The 22304-nt window shown below is 46.1% G+C and overlaps 1 pseudogene; it reads left to right on the forward strand.

The window, feature by feature from the left end:
* The first annotated feature begins 12807 nt into the window (after window positions 1-12807).
* Window positions 12808-12974, forward strand: LOC122228861 (annotated as a pseudogene).
* Window positions 12975-22304: the final 9330 nt, after the last annotated feature.

A 22304-nucleotide genomic window follows, 5' to 3' on the forward strand; every position in this document is an offset into this window, starting at 1 on the left:
AGAGAAAGAAGGACAAGGCAAATGGGTTTAAATGAGGGGAGAAAGTCACTAAAAAGCAGGGAAAAGAGTATTAGGAAAACAGTGAAAAGGACAAAGGGCCTTGAAACGAAACATGGCTGACAAAAATTAACCTTTGGGTAGGGTTGAGGAGCTCAATTCCCTACCTCTGCGAAAATCCCTACCTCTGTGAAGATCCACATTTACCTTCCAAGGGTCTGATGGGTAGACGGGGATAAGAAGCAGAGGCAGAGTCTTGCTGCCTGACGGGAATTCTTTCTCTCTCTCTTTCTCTCCACACACACACAAACATACACACACGCACATGCGTGCACATGCTATAGGTTTACCATTATGTAACTATTATGCAAAAAAAAAAAAACATTTCCCTAAGTTTTTCCTGATTCTGTCCCCTTAGGAAGCCAAGGCCCATCTACATCTTCCAGTAGTCTCAGAGCCAGACCCTTGTTATAAATATAGAACCATAATTTAGGTCTTGGGATTCAACAGGACTTTGGGGCCAATTGTGTAGATCTCCCATATAACTCCCCTAACAGGAGAGGCTCCCTCGTCTCCCAGAGAGTAGACCCCTACGTGTGCTCACAGGAGCTCTCTGAGGAATGATTGGGAACGGCAGACAAAGCCAAGATGTAAGTCCATCAGATGTGAACCTTGAAACTCAAAAACAATGGAGGGAGGGGGGATATGGACAGAAGACGTGGGAGAGACACAGAGGGGGAGAGGTAGGGAGGGGACAGGAGAAAAGAGGAGAGGAAGAAGAGAGAGAGAAAAGTGTACATGCACATGCATGTGTGTGTGTGTGTGTGTGTGTGTGTGTGTGTGTGTGCGTGTGTGTAGAAGGATGACAGAGAGAAAAAGGAAGGGAAAGAGGAAAAATGTTGACATTTGAAAAGTCTTTCCTTATGTTGAGGCCACAGTAAATCAGACGGTAATGAAATTCTGCACAGATTAAACGCCCAACAGAAAACTTGGAAGCAAATGAGGAATTATATCACAAAACCTCAGTGTCATGTAAATCTCACTGAACAGGGAAATCAAAATGTTAGCAACAATTACATTCGACTTATAACAAAATCGGTTCCGAAAATGGAAAGAAAGAATGGAAACACTTCTGCAAATGATTAAAGGGAGAGCGGGGACCTTGGGGGGGGGGGGGAGCTGGGAAGGGAGGGAGGGTCTGGCAGTGATAAATATAGAACCATAATTTAAGAGACAGTAGGAAACGCTTTGTGTGTGTTAATTGGAAATGCATTCTAGAGGCTGCAGTTTGTTCACCATGAATGTCGTGACCTTGGGTTCCTCAAGGGAATGTGGGCTCCACCCTGTCCCCATGGTGAAGGGAAGAAGCAAGAAACCATGTCATTCAATGGATGAAAGAGGTTCCAGTTTATATGGTGGAAGGAACCATTTTTTTTGTTTTGTTGTTTTTCTGTTTCATTCTTTGGATTAAAGAGAAAGACACTGTGGGATTACAGCAAAGCCATCTTGTTTGCCAAGGAAAGAGAGTCAGAGATGGGAGAGTTTGAGAACAGCCTCACCCCATGTTAGAGTGACAAGATGGATGCTCTTTGTTGATCCTGGTCGCCAAAGATCCCGGTTAATCAAATGAACGTTTGGCCAAGGGACAGGGAGATGTTGGGAACGGGCCTTGGGAAGATGATTCCTCGTGCTTATCTAGGGCAGTTCCTCTTCCTCCGGGGACCTGGTGTTGGCAGTAACAACAGTTCCTGGCTCTGTGTGTCAGAACAGAGGATAATGGGTCAGGCTGGCTCTGGCAAAATGCAGAATTGAGGTCTGTTATGCATTTGGGCTGAAACCCTTGGTTTTTGCATGAGCAAAATGGTAAAGGATAATCCTTCGCTAAGTTTCTGCCAACTGACTTCTACTCCGTCACTTGTTTTTCAAATCACCCCCTCCTTCCATCCCTTCACATGCATCTTGCAACACAACCAGAGCACTTAAGAGCTTAGGACTCATGATGCCCTGGGGCCGTGATTCCCAATTGCAAGCGCAGTACAGGAGGATCCCAGCATAAACTTTGTAAGAATCCAGGCTCTGGAGCCACCCAGACCCACCTAATAAGAATATGAGGGGGGTGGGCAGGAAATCTGCATTGGTAACAAGCTCCCAGGTAAGTCTCGGTTGCCGAACCCAGCCCCAGTCTCTAGACAAGCATCTGGGAGTCACTGAACACCGAACTCCTTATTTACAACTATGTAAAATGAGACTCGGAGAGGGAATCGCCGCCAAAGGTCAAACCCAGGGACTGGAACTCAAGTATGTCACTTCTTGGTCCTGAACCTTGACACTATCCCTGCAACTCCTTCAAAGCGTAAGACCTGAGTCTTATTTCCCAGCTAAGTCAGACCTAAGCCTTTGTCTAGGAATGCCACGTTCATGATGGCTGTGACAGTGGGGAGGGTGACTATGATGACAGCAGTGGTGATGGCCAACACTTACCCAATACCTTCTATGCATTTGACCCTAGATAATTTACTTCATCCTCAAAACAATCCCGTGGAGTAGGCACCATAATTTACCCACTTTACAGCTTGGAGAATTGGGGCACAGAGAAGTCTGAGAAGTTTTGTAAGGCCACACAGCTAGAAGGAAGTGAGATCAGGATTCAAGTGCAGGACTGACAGAAGACGAAGTGTTGACTTCTCAACACACTTCTGTGTACTCTCACATTCACTTTTTTGTCACACAAAACTTTCCCAGTCTACATTACCTTTCTTGACCTTCACTCCTCCTCTTACTGCCCTCCCTATCGACTCATAAGTACAACAGAAGATGACAGAATTATCCTGGAGTGAAGGAGAAACATTCAACAGAAGCCCTATGCCAGGAGGGCTTTTTAGGAGTGGGGCCTGCAGGCCAGGCATACAGCCAATTATTGTCATGCCTTCTTTCCCCCACCCCCAGGTTCCTACAAAATTGAAACCAGGACTCAGATGAGGATCAAAGGAAGCATTAGCTTTGTTTCCCTGCCCCCAAATAGAGGAGTTCTGGTTTACTGTGTTGGAGGACGTGACTCAAACCTTCTTTGGTTCAGAAAGTTCTATAGGAAATTTCCTTTCTACAACCTTCTCCCACCCCCCATAATATACATACAAGGATCTATCTTGGGAATAGTAGAGAAGGCAGAACAAATTTTGAGCCAGTTACCATGAGAGAAGGGCCACCAAAAGCAGTGACCTTGGATATGATCTCACTAATCAATGAGTCATTCTCCCTCCTTGCTTGTCAGGAAGAGGGGACAAGCAGTAGGTGAGGGTTATGCAAAGAGGTGCTAGAAGTGTCCCTCCAATTCTGCTCCCTCCCCTAGGAGGGAGCAGAAGTCTCTTCTCTACAAAAGAAGAGCCAAGTAATGGGTGATGTTGACTTTTCCCAGGCCTTGTCTCTGATATACCTCATGACTGCCTCTGTGTACCAACTATCCCTTATGTGCCAGGGTCTTTGAACTCTATTTCCCCAATGGAGCTGATGTGCCTTGAGTCATTCATTCTTTCTTCCATTTCTTTCTTGAAGCCAAGGTAACCTTGAATCTTGGATAGAATTTGCCCATGCCTTTGACCAAGGCATGCAAGCAAGGACTTCAAGTGTATCTAGATCAGTTAGTTTAATTCTATCCCATCACCTCAGATCAAAATGAAGAGTTTAGTAACAAACCACTTAGCCCAGAATGACATGACATGATCTTGGCTTTTCTCACTTGTTCAAAGTAAGAGCACGTACCCTCAAGTGGAAAGAGAAGTGAGACAGGGAGATGATAGAGGGCTCTTGGGGAACACTGAGAACCATCACGACCAGAACTCAGTCCATGGAAGGCACTGTTCATCTCCAGGGACGCCACATCTGTCTTCCCTGCAGCATCTCCAGCAGGAAGCTCTTAACATATGACCCGCCTCCACAGCCCCCTGGGAAAGCTGGATCATGAGCATTTGGGATCATTTCATATTTCATAAATGGGCTTAACTCACACTCATGAGGTCAACTGGAAGGCCTACTGGATTTAATTATGCTGGAAAGGGAGGCAGCCAGAAACGCCTCACATGGACAGGAGAGAAGCAGCAGGAGAGTACGACCAAGTAAAAGGGATATTTGATGGGGTATGAGTCATGCTACTCAGGATGAGGGGCTGAGACCATGCAACACCCCAGGGAAACGAAACACCAGTTCCTGAGCCAGATAGAATCCAAAGGAGAGTCTGGTCTCAATCCATTCCCAGGAAGACTTTGAGAGGCTAGCTGGGTTTATACCACACTGATGAGTGCAAAATAAGCTATGTAAAATGACACATACTCCTGTGCTCAGATCCTTAAAAAAAAAACTGGTAAAGCTACAAAAAGGGTCAATACGCTTGACATCTTTCTCCTCATATTATTTGCTCTGAGTTCTGAGTCTCCAGCATAAGGTTGGCAGGTTTCATGCAAAGTTGCCTCAAGGAAGATTTTGATGGGACAAAGAATAGGAATCCACGTGAAAGCACAGGGGAGCAACGCTAACAAAAAGTCAGAGATCAAACGAATGAGGAAATGATGAAGACATCGATTCACAGAACAACGGAAAGAACACAATGACGAACCCAACACAGGTGAATAAGACAGGCAAGGACTGGACTTCTATTAACTATGGTGGCAGAGGCTGCTTGTGTTCTCTAGTCACTTTTCTTTCTTTCTTCATTAATAATAAGACATTTAGCTGAGCATATTGGTACTCATAATAAAGATGAGCTTTCCAGCTTCCTTTACAATTAAGTGTGGCCAAGGGGCTAACTTCTTGCTGGTAGAATATAAGCTGAGTGTCATGTAACAGTTCCTTGGAACACTCCTTAGGAGACAGATGGCCTGCCCCTGTGGCCCATTCTTTACCATCCCTTTCTCCATCTGTTGCCTTGAATACAGACGATGCCATCTTGGGCCATCATGACAAGGGCCATATTCCAAGGATGGTGGAGTGATGAGCTCTTTGGAGCCCTGGTCCCCAAGAATGTTACGGAGTAGAATTATCACACTGCTCCTAGAAGGCTTACCCTCAAACTTTGTGTTCGGTCTCTGGGTGAGAGCCTATACCCTGGAATGGGCAACTACACATATTGGACCAGGTCTGGCTCCAAGTGACAAGAAAACTGAAATAACTGTCATGTAAATGGAGAAGTTTATTTCTCTCTTGCATAAAGTAAGGTCCACCTCTTGTATTTCAAATATTTTTTTCTCTTTCTGTAGAAATAAAGATCATTATCAGGTATTATAGTCAAGTCTCTTCTCAGAAGTCAGCTATCCCAATTCAACTACTCCTCTTCGATTGTGGGCCTCTCCTCTCATTCCTGTGTCGTCCCCTCAATATCTGCTCTCCCACCCCCTCCCATATCCCTTTTGAGTTTGGAAGTGTGGAAGATTCCAGTCAGGGGCTAACAGTGCCTTAAGTCAAAGCAAAGCTGCAGGAAGCCTATAGAATCAGCCAGATGACTCGAAAGCAGGGCCAGAAAGCCAGCAGAGGGGCAGACTGGCTTCAAACCAGCTCAGTGCCCAGCTCCCCGGACATGACCCTAAAGGCAGGGTAGCCCCAAGGAGAGAGAGAGCAGGGAAGCGGGCTCCAGCACGTGAAAGCCTCCACGCCTGAGCAGCACCCAAGGCCCAAGGCCAAGATGCAGGCCACCCCCAGCTGCCTCCCAACCCTGATGGCTTGGGATCCCCTAACCCCCCATGTTTTTTCATTACCTAACCCGAAGACCTCCCGAGGCAAATAAAGTTCTCCATGTAGGGTGAAGTTATTGAAGCAAAAAATAATAAACTTTCAGGAGCGTGTTTCAATTTTCACTTGTGTTTATGGCCAAAGGTGTTTTCTATTTTAATAATCGCTGCTGGAACAAGGGCAAGCCACATGCTGCTAACTTGTTAAAGACATGGGGAGGGAGGGGGTAGCGAGCGAGTCCGTGAGAGAGAGATAGTCTGTACTCAGCTGTAAATTTCTCAACTGCCCTGTTCTAATCCTCCCAGTTTTGAAATCCCACCCTTAAAACCCTAATGATAAAAAAAAAGGGATAAAACATTATTTGGACAATGCTCTGTTGACAGTCTGCCCTGGGCTTATTTTAGCCACAATAAACAATTTTAATGTGTGTGTGTGTGTGTGTGTGTGTGTGTGTGTGTGTGTGTGTGTTTTTAAGAGAGAAATATCAGTGTTCTGGGGTGCCATTTCATAATGGACTGTGTGTAAAAGGGAAGGAATTTGGAGGAACCAGGCTCCTTCCAGTTGGACATCAACTTGACCGTTGTTTTCAGCTCACTTTTATCTGGCAGAGTTTCTGTTTGCTTTTAAATGTCAGAAAAGGTTAAGAAGCCTTTGAAATCTGCAAGACATTTCCTAGACTTCTGGGGAAGATGCCCACATTACAATGGCATAAATTGATTACCCCTCCCCACCTTCGAAATTGCTTTTTTAGAAGGAACACATCTGAGGAATCAAATAAAAGACGAAAGGATTAGCATAAACGTTCATTTATGGCTCTGAGTATTTTACGGCAGAATGAGTGAACCCAGAAATATTCAGATGTTATATTTCTCTCTGCCTTTCTCATCTGTCCTCACTCACGTTTTTCCAAGTCACGCAGATTCAAGAGAAAATATCGTGACTAGGACACATTAACATACCCTTTCCTTGGCCCTGACTCTGAAGTTTGCTGCAGTAAAAGGGGCCTCAACCCTAAGTGACTATGGAGTCTCCTCCAAGCCTGAAAAGGGCTCCAGTAAGCATCACAAGTGTTCAATAAAGACACACAGACTGAGTGGCCACCAGCTCTGCTGAACCTCAGGGCCAAGCACAGCACATGGACTCCTTTGGGGGGATAGCAACTGAATTTATGGTTTCGGGTGTTATCCTGATGTGTTTGCACACAATCCTGTCAAGAATCCTTGCCCTAAGGCAGGGACTAACTTTGGGGCTCACAGAGGACCGAGGCCCATCAGACCTCAAACCATCTATCCATATGAGCGTCGACAGAGATACTCTTTGCATACCTGGTCACAACTGGCCATCAGTTCAAGCACATCGCTTCTGCGTTGTCTTTTGTTCCTAGTACCTGCCTATTCAGGCCCAGAGACTTCCCATTCTGCAATCTGCGGATGTACCCCCTTTCTGCTGCCTGTGTGCTATACTGAGGCCTGGAAGCATCCGTAGGGCACTTGCTGCTAGATTCACAGCATAGACATTCCCGACCTGAGGTTCTGTCTCAGAAGCAGGGCTTCTCTTTCCGGCATCCAGCAAAGGTAAAAAACCTCATTACTTTCCTGTCCATTTTCTTCTCCACGTCTGTCTTTGGGGGGGGGGTATATTTTCTGACGGCGGTTCCCCCAGGAATTTTTTTACAATGCTTTGTGTCCCCTCTTCTCCATTTCCTTAAGGTTGTGGGCTTTGTGGCGATGGGAGGTAACTAGACTTATTGTGGCGATCATTTTGCAGTGTATACAAATATTGAATCACTGAGTTGTACACCCAAAACTACTAGAATGTTATAGGTCAATTATAGCTCAATAATAAAAAAAAAGACTAAAGCCACAGAGAGCCTTTGTTTCTGTTCTCCGGAACTGCATTAGCCTTACCTTGCCCTGAGAACATTCCACTGGGTCAAAAAGGATGTGTGTGCCTGTACATGTGTGTATGCATGAGCGTGTGTGTGTGCACGCCCCGAACGAACATGCACATACAGACGTAGGGGCCAGGGGGATGGATGGAGTACATATTGGAGGGGAGAAGTCAGTTAATATCTTGGAACGTTTCTGCTGTGTTTATAAATATCCAGAAAAAGAGGTGATGAACTTTCAATACCCCTAGCATTAAGAGAAGGACTGTAGAAAATAGCCATTTTCAGCTCTTAAAAAAACAGTGACAAATTAATCTGAGCGGTATAGATGCTTTGTTTCTCCGAAATTGCTCCTGCTGAGTTATGACACATCCGTGTGCTCGGTGAGCTGGAGGAAGAGCCGAGTTGGAAGGGACCCCTGACTTCCTCACACAAGCCCCAGAGGACAGCATTGGAGAGATGTGTCCTGAGGTAACCTCGGGACTGCCCCCAGGACTCCCCAGCCCTCTGCTTCAGAGGTCAGGCCACAGGGCTGTCCCGGGAGTGGGAGGTAGTATGTGCAGGCTGGGTGGTCAACACAGAGGGCAGTGGGGAGAGGGTGCGGTAGGGCTGTGACACTAAGGAGTCACCAGTTTTCCAAACCCCAAGTCCAGCCCCAAAGCAATAGAGCTAATCTTGCAACTTGGCGTCCTGAAAGGGGAAGGCACGAGTCAGAAGAGGCTCACAAAGCCATGAGGTGCCAATTTCCACCTCATCCCCGAGTCATAATTCTCCAGGCCTCGGATCACTCAGGAGAAGCGCTTCTGCCAGCCCCAGGCCTCCTCCCACCTCCTTAATTCCAGCCCAGCCCGGAGCTCCTGCCATAACATGCATGATGGCACATCACAGCCGTGGGCCGAGGGCCACAGCCAGGTAACGTGTATTTGAGATCTATGGGCAGAGCAAGCCTTTGCAAAATATTGAGGCCCCTTAAATCTAAATATCTCTGGCTTCTATAGTCCTTTCCCTGCTCGCCCTCGTGGTATCAATCCTCCCCATAAGGTCAGAACATTCCTGCTCTCCTCTCTCCCAGAAGATAGCTGTAGATAAGAAGTTGAACTTCAAACCCTCCGACCTGCACTGGAGCCCAGCCGCGTCAATAGCGGGGAAGCTCGGTGTTGAGCACGTGGGAAGCCTCCAGTGAGTGTCCATTCCTCTGAACCCATCTGTCGTCTCAGAAGGATGCTGCTGTCAATATTATGCACCTGAACACTTACTTCTTCTAGGGTGTGGCTCCCGACTTTTTCTAAGCGTGACTATCATGTTTTAAAGCCAAGAAATTTCAGAAACCAATGCCTTATGATTAAGATCTATTGATTAAGAGAGTACATCAAAAACCCACAGCGACGTCAAGTCAGCACTTCTCTGAAAACAAGCTGTATTGGTTACTCACAACGGCACCTACTGTATGTAAAAAATCTTAGTACGTGTATGTGCAAAGTTGACCATCCATCCAGTCTGTGGCCACGTTTTGTTCAAAATGCAGACCCCTGGGTACAGCCCTCCCATCCTGCCAGAAACCTGTGGATTTGGAAGTAGAGTCCTGACATCTGCATTTTAACCCCAAGTGTGTTTTTTAAATGGTGGTCAGCCACTGACCACTCTTGAGAAATACTATCCCAGGGGGACTTATTCGAATTATCTGTGGTGGCTTTTAATAATTTAGCTAAATAGGGCTGTTGTTTTCAGCCTGTTAATACTTTGTAGTAGTTTTGCTCATCATCTGTTTTTAATGTTTTCTGAGGTCTGTGAAGGTAACCATGGGAAATACTGGCTTATTGGCTTGGTCACCAGATTGGGGAGGTGCTGAAGTTAGAATGTAGTGCTTTGTGAATGTCCATTAAACCACATGATTTCCAATATCTTTGCCTTTCACTGTAGAGACTCAAAGCTTGCAAATCATTTCTAGCCCTGCAAAGAGAAATTGAAGAAGGTTTGTGTTACTTCTTATTGGCTCTATACCAGTTTTACAAACTCAGGTTTGGCCAGAGTTATCCCCTTAATTGTGTGTTTTCCAAATCATACAATCCAGAAATCCATAATTGGACAGTTCACGTAGTCCTAGAAGTTTAGCTCCCCTTCTACAATAAACACAGGGATGACCATGGCGTCACTGTTCCTGATCCGGGCATAGCATTTGGCTCATCCATCCAGGAGTCCAATTCAAGACTATGGATAGTTTCAGAATCCATTTTGTGTAAAGGGAAAGAGATTTGCTCCTTTCAATAATGCCATGGAATTTCCGACCTGATTATTAAAAGCTCTGATGAGTCAAATTTAGGCTGGGTTCCTGGCTCTGCATAACTCCCACATTCCTTGAGTTTTGGATTCCTCCAGAATTCATCAGGTCTAAGTCACACACTGCCTCCAGTTCCTATGTTATATTGGAGATCAGAGGAGCATAGCAAAAGTCTGCTTCCCTGGACCAAATTTCCATTTAACTCAGAAAATAGAGCTCTTAATTTATATTTCCCTTGACAAACAATGGTTTAACTTACAGGGGGAAAGCGTCTCAGGAACTTGGACAAACTTAAGAGAACTAAATTAGGGGTTAGATAAAACTCAGCCTTCCCCCTTCAGCCAGGTTCTGCCATCTCTAGTTACTATAAACAATTGCGATTTTGAAAGTGTTGAAAAAGAAAAAAACACACTGACAATCTCCCCCAAAGGAGAAAGGGATTACAGGACCATTTCGAGTCTCTGCCCTGGTTGGTGGTGATATGGTTATACAGGACAACTTTAGCCCTAGACGAGCAAGGACGCCTCACTGCTGTTCGACTAAGTCCTTGGAATGAGCAGTAAATGGTCCCAACCTCTGCCATTTGTCTGAGAAGTTCTATTATGAGATGCATAATGAATCCATAGAATAGTAGGCAATGTCTTCCAGGATCTCAATATCTGTATCTCCTCTCCCCACCACACACACCCCACAAGTGGGAGGGGTGGATTTTTAGCCTACTTTGAAAGCATGTGGGAAGTACCTACTTTGTGCCGGGAATCCTACAGGCAAAAATATTGAAGATAAGGGCCTGAGAAGATGTGTAACATACGATCTGCCATCCAGAGATAGAAACTCAAGAGCATCCTTTAGTGTTTCCTACACTTGCTATGAAGGAGGAAATGGATATCCATTTGTTTTTCTCCAAAATACATGAACCAGAGAAGGAGCACTGATTAGCCCTGGCACAGTTTCAAGTCAAGATATAGCCCTATGTTGCTTTCTGTCATTCTGCAGTGACCACAACGTACCCAAGTTTTCCAACTTGAGGAAACTCACTTCCACCCTGGAAAGACCCTTGGGCAGAAACCTCCAAGGACTCCTAAAGATGGGAGTGTGCCTTTGTCACCCATGACATTGGTCAAACCTATTTGCCTCTGGGGTCCTTGGTTTCTGCATCTACACAGAGAGGAAGTCGGACCAGACTACCAAGGCCCCTTCCAAATAAGACAGTTTACAGGTCTGGAAGTTCCCAGCCCTCGTGGCTCCCTTCCCTGCCCTGCCTTAGACCCTGACTTCTCCCTCTTTCTTCTCAACTTCCTCACCCAGGCCCCCATACTCTCAGAGGAAAAGAATTAGAAGAAACAATCTGTACTACATAATCCGTGTCTAGCTGTTACTTGGGTAACTGCCTCCTGGGTGGGGATGGGATGGTCTTTGCATTTTAACAAGGCCCCACAGGGTTTCAGCGTCAGTCCAGCTAATAGCAGAAGGGAAGGTGAAAGGGAAAGGGAGATTCCTGGACTCCTTTAGCTCACCCCTCCTGTCCCAGTGCCCTGCTTTTATGAATGACATGGTCCTAGAGACGCCTATTTCATAGAAGAGGAAAGGAGCCATTGTCTAGAACAAGTAGAAGAGAAAGGAGAGACAGACCAGGGGGAACTGTAGCAAGAGGAAGGAATGGAGCCAAAAGGCTTCTGTTTAGAAAAAGAATGGAGATGACGGGGGATGGCAGGTATATATCTGGCAGGTTGCCAGTCCTCCAAGACGTGGCTACGTGGACCACAACGTCTCCTGCTGTAGCAAGTCGCCCCTCATGCAGCCTCCAGGAGCCACCATCATTGGTCAGTTGACGAGGGAGGTTGAGCCTACTCGCCCTCCATGAGGCTACACTCAGCAACTTCAGACTGTGGCACACCGAAGTCAGAAGAGGGCAGTGCAGCAGCTCTGCCCTTCTGAGAATGATAACATCAATGGCCATCCTGGCACCTAATTACCAGAACCATCGTCAGATAGAGGGGTACGCACACCACGTTCATCTCAAATTCTAAGGGGGCATTTGAGGTAAACGCCACCTCGACAATGCGCCAGGTTCCCATCTAGTCTCCCCTTGAGAGCTTCCATTGGCAGAGAACTCATTACTTTTGTGTATACTTCATTGTCAGGCAGCAGGAAGGGTTTCCCTTGAGCTGAAGAAGAAGTTCCCTCTCTGTAGCTTGGACCCACAAAGCCCAGCTCAGTCCTGTGGAACCACACAGGAGAAAAACATAAGCCCCTTCATTGTATCAGCCCTTTACAGCCCGATGTCACCTCCCGTGTCCCCACTGTCCCCTCTTCCATGACCAGGCATGCTTGCGTTCTTCGACTGTTCTTCATACAGCCAGGTTTCAAATCTACTCTGGGCTGGTACTTCTTGCAACTCTGGAGAATTCCTCGGATTGTTTGAATTAGAGACAAAGGGTACTTTCTTCTCCCCATTTTGATTCTAAGCACTAAAACCTTTGCGACATCAGGAGGCCATGTGATTGCCATGATCTTGGGTGTATCTCCTTTCTGAGCTTGAAGGAGTTTGAACTTCATAAACTCGCAGGCTCCTCCCACTTCTGCAAATATAACCAAGTATAACGTGCCATCTGCCGAGCCTGTATTCTTCAGGACTCTCCCCCACTGCGAGCTGCAGACCACCAGCCTTCATGGGAGAAACAGAGGATTCTGCTATGAAGCCAGCACTCTTCCATGTAGAATGGTCCTACCTTTGCTCCTCTCTTGCCACATACATCCACCTATGGTTCTTTGGCAACTTCTGTTGTCCTCTAAGACAGCTTTCCATTTTAATCTAAGTTTCATCTTGAGGCAAACATTCAGAAACATCTTAAGAAACATGGAGATTTTGTCTCCAAGACTAGCTATGATCCAAGCATGTAAGCTTGGATAGCTAGAAACTAGGATTGCTTCTTGGTCTTTTGGCTAAGCTCAAGTGTAGTATCTGTTCTTATCAGCTTAATAGCCAGGGAGTTGGTTTTAAAAAAATCCTATTTTGGAGTGTTTAGATCAGATAGGGGACCTGAAAGAGATACTCAGTTTACTAACTAGCCTGGGCTATTTACAGACCTATGGAGGACCCACAAGATAAGTCCCAAAGCCTAAGACAGGCTCTGGACAGGGCCAAGGGGCCAGGAATATGGGAATGACAAGACAGGGACCTGAGCAGAGCCAAAAATTTCTCAAAAACCAGGGAGATAAAAAGTAGGAAAAAAAAAAGAGAGAGAGAAGTTATCTTTAGGATCATTCCTTTTATCTTCATGTGTCATTTGTTCCCAGCCTCTTCCCACTGCCTGCAACGGGGCCTGGCATATTTAGATGTCAATAAATGTATGTGAAATAAATAAATTTCTAATCAAAACCTTGTTAATAGCTCTAGGCTTCCACCATTGGGTCATTTACACCACCAGCATTTATTAAGCACCAACAGTGTTCAAGGCACTGTTGTCTAGACACTGAAGAATTTATAAGCAAATATGACATGAGCTCAGAGCTCAAGTTCCAGTAGGGTAGTTGTGATATTTACTCAAATGGCAGGAAGGGCACAAAGACGTGGTCAAGATAAGACAGGGCGGACGCTAAACATAGGGATATAAGGGAGGTGAGCAGAAAGGCTTCATGGGAAAGGACTCACTTCAACTTGTCTCCCTCTGTTAAACCTGAAGTCCGATATCCCCTCCTCAATTACAAGAACCCAGTCTGATATTCACACTAAAATTCTTAGACACGACTTTGCAGTCGGAGCTGGAGGGAGAACTTTTCCCATGGAGGGTCCTTGTTTCTGGCTCCCTCTCCACTCCCTGGCAAGACCTCAGCCAGCGCTCCTCTGGACGACCCGCCCTATTGTAAACTTCTCCCTGGCAGCTCACCTTCTCTCTGGGCTTGCAACTGGGAATCTCATACCTGGCTGCAGCCAAAAGATTTCAGGAAATGGTGCTTTGGAAACACATCTTTTGAAACGAAAACAGATAAAGCAGCTGGCAGCGGAGCCAAGGAAAACTCTACTCTTTTCGAAAAGCAAGCAGTTTGTTGGCCCTGGAAACCCACCTGCCCTAAGCCACCACCACATCCTCTAATAAACGCACCAGCACACGCAGACACACGTACACACAAACGCTCAGCGACTGGGTGGCACGGCACACCCTTGGAAACCTGAGAAACTCTCTTCCTGGGCTCTTCGTGGCTGCTAGAGCCTCCAGTCTGTCGAAATCCTAACCCACGAGGTCCGGGTCACATGCTTCCTTCTGGAGAAACCTTTATGGCTTCCTCCCCCCACAAGGCAGGCCATGTAAACAGAGTGGAGTGGAATTTTTGTAGGCATTTCTAAGTTCGACGCACTGTTTAGCAATCTTCACGCCCGAGCCACGAGGGTTTTGTTCCTAATTCAGTAAAGAGAAAAAGAAGAGAGGAGGGACCATTTCATCCACTAGGGTGGCTTTCGTAAGCTGACCCCCACTTTGGGGAAGGCAGCCGAACCCTACCAGGAAATGTCATTTACGTGGTATCCCCTTGCGTGGCTGTACTGCACTCCAATTTCTAAAGTGCTTCCACTTGGCCGAGCCTCCCAACAGACCTGAGTAAACTGGCCAGGATGCTCCTCATGGCCCCGTGCAGATGACGACACCGATGAGCAGATGATGAGGGCCTTGCTCGAACGCACATAGGCAGGAAGCAGCCAACATGTCCTCCTGCCCTGCATCCAGGGCTCCGGCCGTCACCTCCTGCATCCTGCTCCTGCAGGGGCTCTTGGTGGCTCATAATTGGAACATCAGGTAACTCCACAACGTATTGAAATCCAGGCCCTCTGTATCCTGAGGCAAGCTGAGTTTCTTGGAAGCCCGCCTCCGACAGTGAAAGCACCCCAAATCACAGAATTGGATTACACATGTGGTTCTTTGAGTTTCTTTAAAGCAGCAGCACAAGTGTTTTCCCCTGGAATTTCAGAGCACGCAGGGAACGTCCTCTCCCCAGTGTTTGCCACTGACACTGTGGCAGGAGGAAAGAGTCTCTGTCTCTGTCTGTGTCTCTGTCTCCCCTCCTCGCCACTCTCCAGACGCTCTCATTTTCAGTTTCTCTTCATTTCTTGCTCTCTGTGTCTGAATCTCGAGGACAGCACAAACGGGAGATCCCGGCTGAGTGGAAAGCCCTGGCTAACTCTGGCATCCCATGACACGCTGGAATGACAGACGCCACACGGGGCCCCAGTTCTGGGAGAGGGTCGGCAGGTCCACACCAGAGCGCAGACAGGGCTCTCTAACTAGGACCAGCCCCCATCTAGGCCTCAAAGTGAGACTCGGGTTGCAGGCAGGGGAGACATCTGACATTTGTGGAGCTGGTGGCACACTAGACTTACAGCCTCTGGCCATACAAGAGACGAGATGCTGAAACTACCCCTCCCCCACGGGAAGACGAGCGAAGAGCCAAGTGGAAAAGCATGAGTATTTACTCAAGGGCAAATGGAGAGATACACCCAGGGGAAGATGAGCCTCACATGAGTAAGAAAGGGATTAACCCCAAAGTGTCCAAGTGCCAGGGAGCCACTGAAGCTCTAAGAAGCTCTAAGAAGAGCCCCAGCGACCCATGGTCTACCCTTACTGCTGGCCCAGGTGAAGGCAGGCCAAGAAGCAGAAGTGGGTATTTCTTTAGGATTAGTCTGTAAATCCCCCATTGTCCAGGCCCTTGGCCCCTGCTCGTGATAATCTGCTTCCCCTCCGTGCTGTAAGTTCTCCGAGGACAAGCTCTAAAACACCTTTGTAACCTCAGTATCTGGTATGGCACCTGGATTCTTAGAAAATAAGAAATAAGTGAATAAAAGGAAGACAGGAGAAAAAAGAATGTCTCTGGTTTATGCTCCATTAGTAAAAGATGGGGAAACTTCTATCTCTCCATAAAGGTGGTCGTCCCTGGTCCTTGTGATCAGTTTTAGGAAGCCATATTAGAATTGTCAGTATCTTACAATGAGTTTTTGGAACTTCGTCTCTCCTTGCTGGAGGATGGATTTGGAAGCCAGACTCAAGGAATTGTCTGGGTTTGTAGAGTGAGGCTTGATGGGGGACTTGAGGAAAGCCATGTGACTGGCTGTACCCTTGAAGGCACTGGATGTCCCTTCAGGGATATTATTATCCAGAAAATGATGAGTTATTAGGGTGGTGATTTGCCTGTTTGTTGTCAGATTCATTGCCAGCCCTGCTCTGTCCTGTTCTTCATCATAGGGGGCTGCCCCTCCCCCGCTTGCCCCATTTCCCAAACTCCATTCCAACTGGCTTGGATTTAAGGCCTGCCAAGACTTCCCACTGGCCAAGGGAAGGGAAGGGAAGGGAAAAGAAGAAGCCCAGGTACTCCCCTCATTGCATGCTGCCAGCAACAGCTTACTCTCTTTTGGGGTCCCTCTTCCACCGGGAAGCCTCTCTGTCTACAATTCTAGCCTCTAAAATCTAGTAACACCACCTCCTCTCCCTGTCACCCCAGCCGTAGAGGTAGAAGTGGCATCCTGTTAATCTAGAGCTTGCTTCATCCCTGTGGCCTTTTAGTTCTATCAACCTTAATATATAGTTAATTTCCCATATTAAGCTTCCTGTCTTGATCTACCTGACACTGGTTATGTTTTCCTGGAGGAACCTTGACCAATACAGCTACCATTTTATATGAATCTTTCTCAGCTCCTACTATTCTGCCTAAACCATGAGGAATTAAAAACTATATATAAGTTCAGTGAGGAAGGGTCTTGGGGTTAAATCAACTTCCTAAACTGGGTGATAACCCCGCTGGAGGAGCTCAGACAGTGGTCTGCCAGTAACTGTGTAACAATGGTTTCTCCAAGAGGGAAAACCCTTGATTTACGGCCAATTTGATTCTTGCCAATTTCCGTGGTAAGTATTCCCACCATGGCTGACCTAAGCTCCTAACACAATGTCACCGGACACGGACTTGGAAAGAAGCACACAATGAGGTTGAGATGCAGTCAGTTTGCTAGACATCTGAGAAGCAACAGTGACATGAACCAAGGAAGCTGAGCGAGAAGGGTGTGTAAGCAAGTGTGAAACCGCTCTAAGTAACACAGAGAACTTTGGGAGGCTGCAGACAGTAGAGAGAAGACTAGGAAGGGAGAAGCAGCAGCAAAGAGTCAACAAGTGACTCATGAAGAACGTCAAACGGGAACTTGGGGAGTGGAGTGGTATGAAGTGGTATGCGACTTGTAAGCTGTAGTTCCCTCCAAAGGAGCTGTGGAATCAACAGTGTAAGATTCCTTGTCATTAATGTGTTGGGGAGTCGGCATCATTGGGGGGGGATGCATGAAAGCGCAGAAGAAGCTGCCAAAGAAGGACCCAACCACAGGTGGGTTTCAATGGATCAGAGAGAAGTGTTGTCACAAGAGTTCTCAGAATTTCCATCCCGAAAGCATCATTTAACAGATGAGGAAACTTGAGCCAAGAGAGGCCACAGCCATCCAGGCAGACAGTGGTAGAACCCAGACTAAATCTCAGCTTTCCTGACAAGACCGTTCGTTCATTCATTCATTCATTCATTCAAATAAATATTGCTCAGCAGTGCAAGTATTGTGAGCATGCATTACAGACATGGTCCTTACCTTCAAGGACCTTACTAACCAGTGCCAGAAAGAAGGATTAAATAGCTTACCACAGTTTGTAACTACTTTTTCGTGTGATAAGGTCTGTGAAGGAAAATACACGACACTTTGGTAGATCTTACATGAAGACCTAATTTAGGCTGAGAGGTACAGGGAAGCATCTCTGGGGAACTACGACACTGAGATAGGATGAAGAATACGAGTCGATTAGGTAACGGCCAGGGGAAAGACATCCCCTCCAGGTGGAGGGACATCACATGCATTGGTTCTGTTTCAGGGTTTGAGTCCCGAATAAACACCACTTATATAGCGGGCCTTATCTTTCAACACCGGACAGCCCCCAGATGTGCTGAAACCTATAAGCCTATAAGTTACCTGAAGCAAGATGATAAAACTCTGTCTCAATACAGTATCTTAAATTTAAGTGTAAAGATGAGAGTACGACTGGCTTTTACCGTGTGTTTTGGGATGAAAAGTGGTGCCGTGAGCCTGAGCAGTGTCACCTAGAATACTTCACCTCGCCCAGTCACTGTACCCCACGAACCCACACCCAAATGGAGTCTCCGCCTCTCTCTATGACGAAAACTAAGGCAAAACAACATATCCACCAGACCATGTCCTTGGACTTTCACCTGCTGAAGCCCACTGGTGATGTCCCTGTGTTTTTCCTGGTTGACTGAGGTAGATAACTCCTGGGGAGCACACAAGTTCCTGGATCAAGGGCCCACTCCCGTATCTCCCCGCAGGGGTGAAAGCTGTGGTCCAACCCTTCCTCTTGGGTTTTGGACTCCTCCCCCCAAACGCTTTCCCCTCCAACTGGATCTTCTGAGGCTGAGAGGAGATATTCAATCTCAACCTCATTTTCATGTTGAGTGGGTCCACCATACCATACTTCTCCATCAGTTGTTCTCTTATTTCACTTTCAAGTATCAACTCCAGCAACGTTTACCTTCAGTGTCTTCCGCAACCCCTCCAGCCCTTGGCTTGGGACAGAAAAACACTATCACCACTACATCTCAGACAAACTTGCTGCAAGAATTTGGATCAATTTCATCTTCTTCTTCTCTACACGGATACATACCTTTGCATGGAGGTAGCTGTAAGGAGAAACAAATAACCCGCTTGTAAATGCTCTGGATTTCTTCCTGAAGCACCATCTGGAGAGCCTAGTTCTATAATCCTGGGGATAAGATTGTGACGTCTTTGTGAGAAATGCCTGTTTCCAGGAGGCCAAAATTCCAGCCCACTAATATTTTATGACTTTTGGCATGTCGCTTGAGCGCCTTCAGACTCAGTTTCTTTCCTTCGCAAACAGGGATAAATAATACTGCCTAGTCAACTGGCACCATAGGAACAATTCCTAAAACTGTTTTGTGCGTTGTAGAAGGAAAGACATCAGGGACATCCAAGTTTTTTGTGACTTTTTTTTTTCATATTGAATTATTTCGACTAGAGGCACCGGATTTAAAAATCCAAGTGGGGAAATCAGCCAAGAGATGCGCGGATCAGCATCGTGTTTCTTTTCCACATATGGTATGGCTGTGCACTGTGATGTCAAGGATGAGCACTTTTCATCCGCATTTTTTAAATGTGCTGAGTCTCTTTCTCCCAAGGCTCCTGGATGCAAGAGGCTGAACAAATGGGAGTTCCTGGTGTTTCTGGAGAAGAGCTAATTTCCTTTCCCATGTCCCCCAGCCCCACCCAAGATCACTTGTCACTGAGATGAGGTGCCTTCGTGGAGATGCACCCAAGAGTGGAACCCTCTGGGAGAGCGAGAGCCTTTTCAGGATCTCAGGAAGTGAAGAGTGTGTGAGACTCAAGAACATCATACCTATCCATGTCAGAGAAGAAGGCTAAGGTTGCACACGTGCCCACAAAAGGAAGAGAGCAAATGTTATGCCTTCACTACCTCTCTGTTCTGAAACCAGAAGGCACTGACCCTGTCTGTCCCTCTGGGCGTTCAACATTCCACGTACAAACTCTTCTCTCTGTTTCAATTGATCAGATATTCCAGAAACCAGCCCTTCCCCCACCCCAATCCATTGGACTCGCTAGTTCTCATGTGAAAGGTATTGATGCAGGAGCGCTCCTGATGGCTCCCTGCTAAACCATTGATTTTTATTAAACACCCTGCCCCAATGCATTTGGCAGGTCCCAGAATTCTGTTCTCTCATGTCCTTTCCATTGTAGGCCTCTCCTCCCTCAAATAAACCCTAACTTGGGTTTAAGACCTTCCTGGAAGATGATTCTATAGCCTTCCTTTCTAGACCTTCCCAACCCTCACTCTCATTCAAATGAGGGAATCACTAAAGGCCTCCTTGTCCTTGCCCCCCAGCAGACCCTCATAAATCCACAGTGAAGTTGTTTTTTTTTTTTAATTAAAGCGTCCAAATAATTAATGATCAACTCCATTTGTGCCATTGAAAATCCAAATGTCACACGGTTGAAAAGACCCAACCAAATAATTCAGTGTACCCTATAAAGCTTTAAAAAAGCAAAGCCCAAGAGGCCTGCATGACTGGTTTCTGTGCTGTCTGAAAAGCTTGGTTGGGTTTTTGGGCACTTGATTGGATTCCAGGAATAATGTGCCCTGAGCACAAAGGGCTCTTTTGATGTGTCTGTGCCATGGCTCCGCCCTTCCCTCCTCACTTTACCTGGGATACACATTCTCCTTGTCTCCCAAGTTGGAAAAAATAACCCATGGGAGAGAGGAAAAAACAGCAGAGGGAAAGTCAAGCATGGGGGGTTGGGAGGAAACTACAGTTCTTAGTCTGAGTTTGGTTACTAAAGTCTGGTTATTCCAGAAAGAATTGAAGAAATGGGGGTTTATACAATATCTGTGACCAGAAACTGGAAAAATGCAATTGGTTGTGGTCCCTTGAGCTACATGTAATAAGTGAGTCTGCTAGCGAGGACCTGCTACTTTCAAAGAATCAGAAGAACGACTACCGATTACTAACCCTAGAAATCAACATGGACTTCCATGATTAATTCAGCCGGAGAATCTCACAGTGAGTCTAGCCCGTCTATTTTTCATGGGTACTAGAATACCATGAAATAATGAATACCATGAATCGTATCTTCGAGAAAGATAGAGCGAAAGAAGACAGAGACCTCATTGCTAGAATGCCCTGCGAGAAGTGGCAGAACCAACTCAAAGCCATTACCAAGCATTAGCCCTTGGAGACAAGGAGTATGGTCCAGCCCCAGCTGCAGGGATGCCCAGATTGGTAGCAAAGGGCAGCAAGCTGGTGGTAGTGGTGAGCTACTTGAGGTCTTTCTGGGCTAACTTGAATAGGCTGTTTTATCCTTCTAATCTTGTTTTCTTAGTCTGCAAAAAAAAGATGACCTTGACTACATAAGCTCTGAGATTCCGTTTCAGAAATCTCTCGTTGCCCCAAAACTAATGGCTTATACAACCAGTCTACTTATTTAAGTCTTGTTTAGTTTCAATAATATTCTATATATGTCTATACAGAGGTTATATACTTATAGATTCATTACATTTACTCTAAGTATTTGATATTTTTATGCTATTATAAATGGTATATGCTTCTTGATTTTATTTTTTAATGATTTGTGGCTAGTGTATAGAAATACAATTGATTTTTTGTATATTGACTTTGGATACAGTAACCTGACCAAATCACGTATTAATTCTAATAATGTATCGAAAGATTCCCAGTCTGTCTTTTCCTCACCATCAGCTCTCTGCTGGTGAGATCACAAGGAAGACGTTCAACCGACATACTTGTTAAGTTTCCTGGATCCCAAGCAACAGAAATAACTGCCTAACTTAAATATAAAGTAGGATTTTCCTAAGGCTATGGGATAGTTCTGTGAGTCACTGGAAAAAAAAAAAAAAAAAAAAAGAACTGTCAGACCTCAGAAAAGGACAGGACCCAGAATAACATCAGGGAACAAATCAACTGTCTCTTCCGATGCTCTGTCAGGCTGAACTCTGGACTTCTTTTTTGTCACTCTACTTATTCGAAGTCCTCAGAGCAAATCTGGTTGTTGCTATTTAGGTCGAACCATTTACTGTGTTGCCAGTTGACCGCCAGGCCCACCAAGACCGTGTGAAATTCTGGAGGAGTGGTACCCCAGGGGGAATTCACCATGCTGTCATGGGAAAAGAGAGAATCGATGCCTGCAGAGACAGCCATCGCACGACCACCACATACGCTACCTCAGATCTTTTTGCTCCCCCCCCCTTCGCAGGTATAAGATTAGCACTTAAATTTGGGGGATGATAGCGGTGATGGAGAAGGTTACCACCCCAGAGAGCCCTATCTCCCGCTCTAGCCATCAAAAGCACTTGGGCTCAGTCAATGATCCGTGTTACTCATTTATACGTGAACGTGAATCCTTTGCCCAGCTTGCTTCTCTGGGCTTCACTCAACCTCCTCTCCCCAGTTGATAAGCATTATGCTGTCAGGATAGGTTTGATTAATAACCAAATAGGTGTATGTTCTTGCTTTCTTTCTGGCTCCCATCTTCTGCTCTTCCTGAGGGCGGTGGTGTATTTATTTTGCTGCGGTTACTTTGGAATAAGAGACCCAGCACTTACCTGATACAATCAGCAACTACATTGAATTCCATCTGCTTACTGAATGCCTGGCTCTGGGCTTGAGCAAGCTAAGTGTATAAAAGATGTCCGTGGGCGTCCTAGGTGTTTTTAATCCATAGGAAAATGGATGGAGGACATCACAATCAATTTTCTTAAGTACTGAACTACAGCATAAATGAAGTGAGGTTAAAAGTCTCTTATCTTTGTCCTCACTCATCTCCACCTTTATTTATTGGCCTCTCTG

The sequence above is a fragment of the Panthera leo genome, chromosome C1 (assembly GCF_018350215.1).
Source record: "Panthera leo isolate Ple1 chromosome C1, P.leo_Ple1_pat1.1, whole genome shotgun sequence".
Lineage (NCBI taxonomy): Eukaryota > Metazoa > Chordata > Mammalia > Carnivora > Felidae > Panthera > Panthera leo.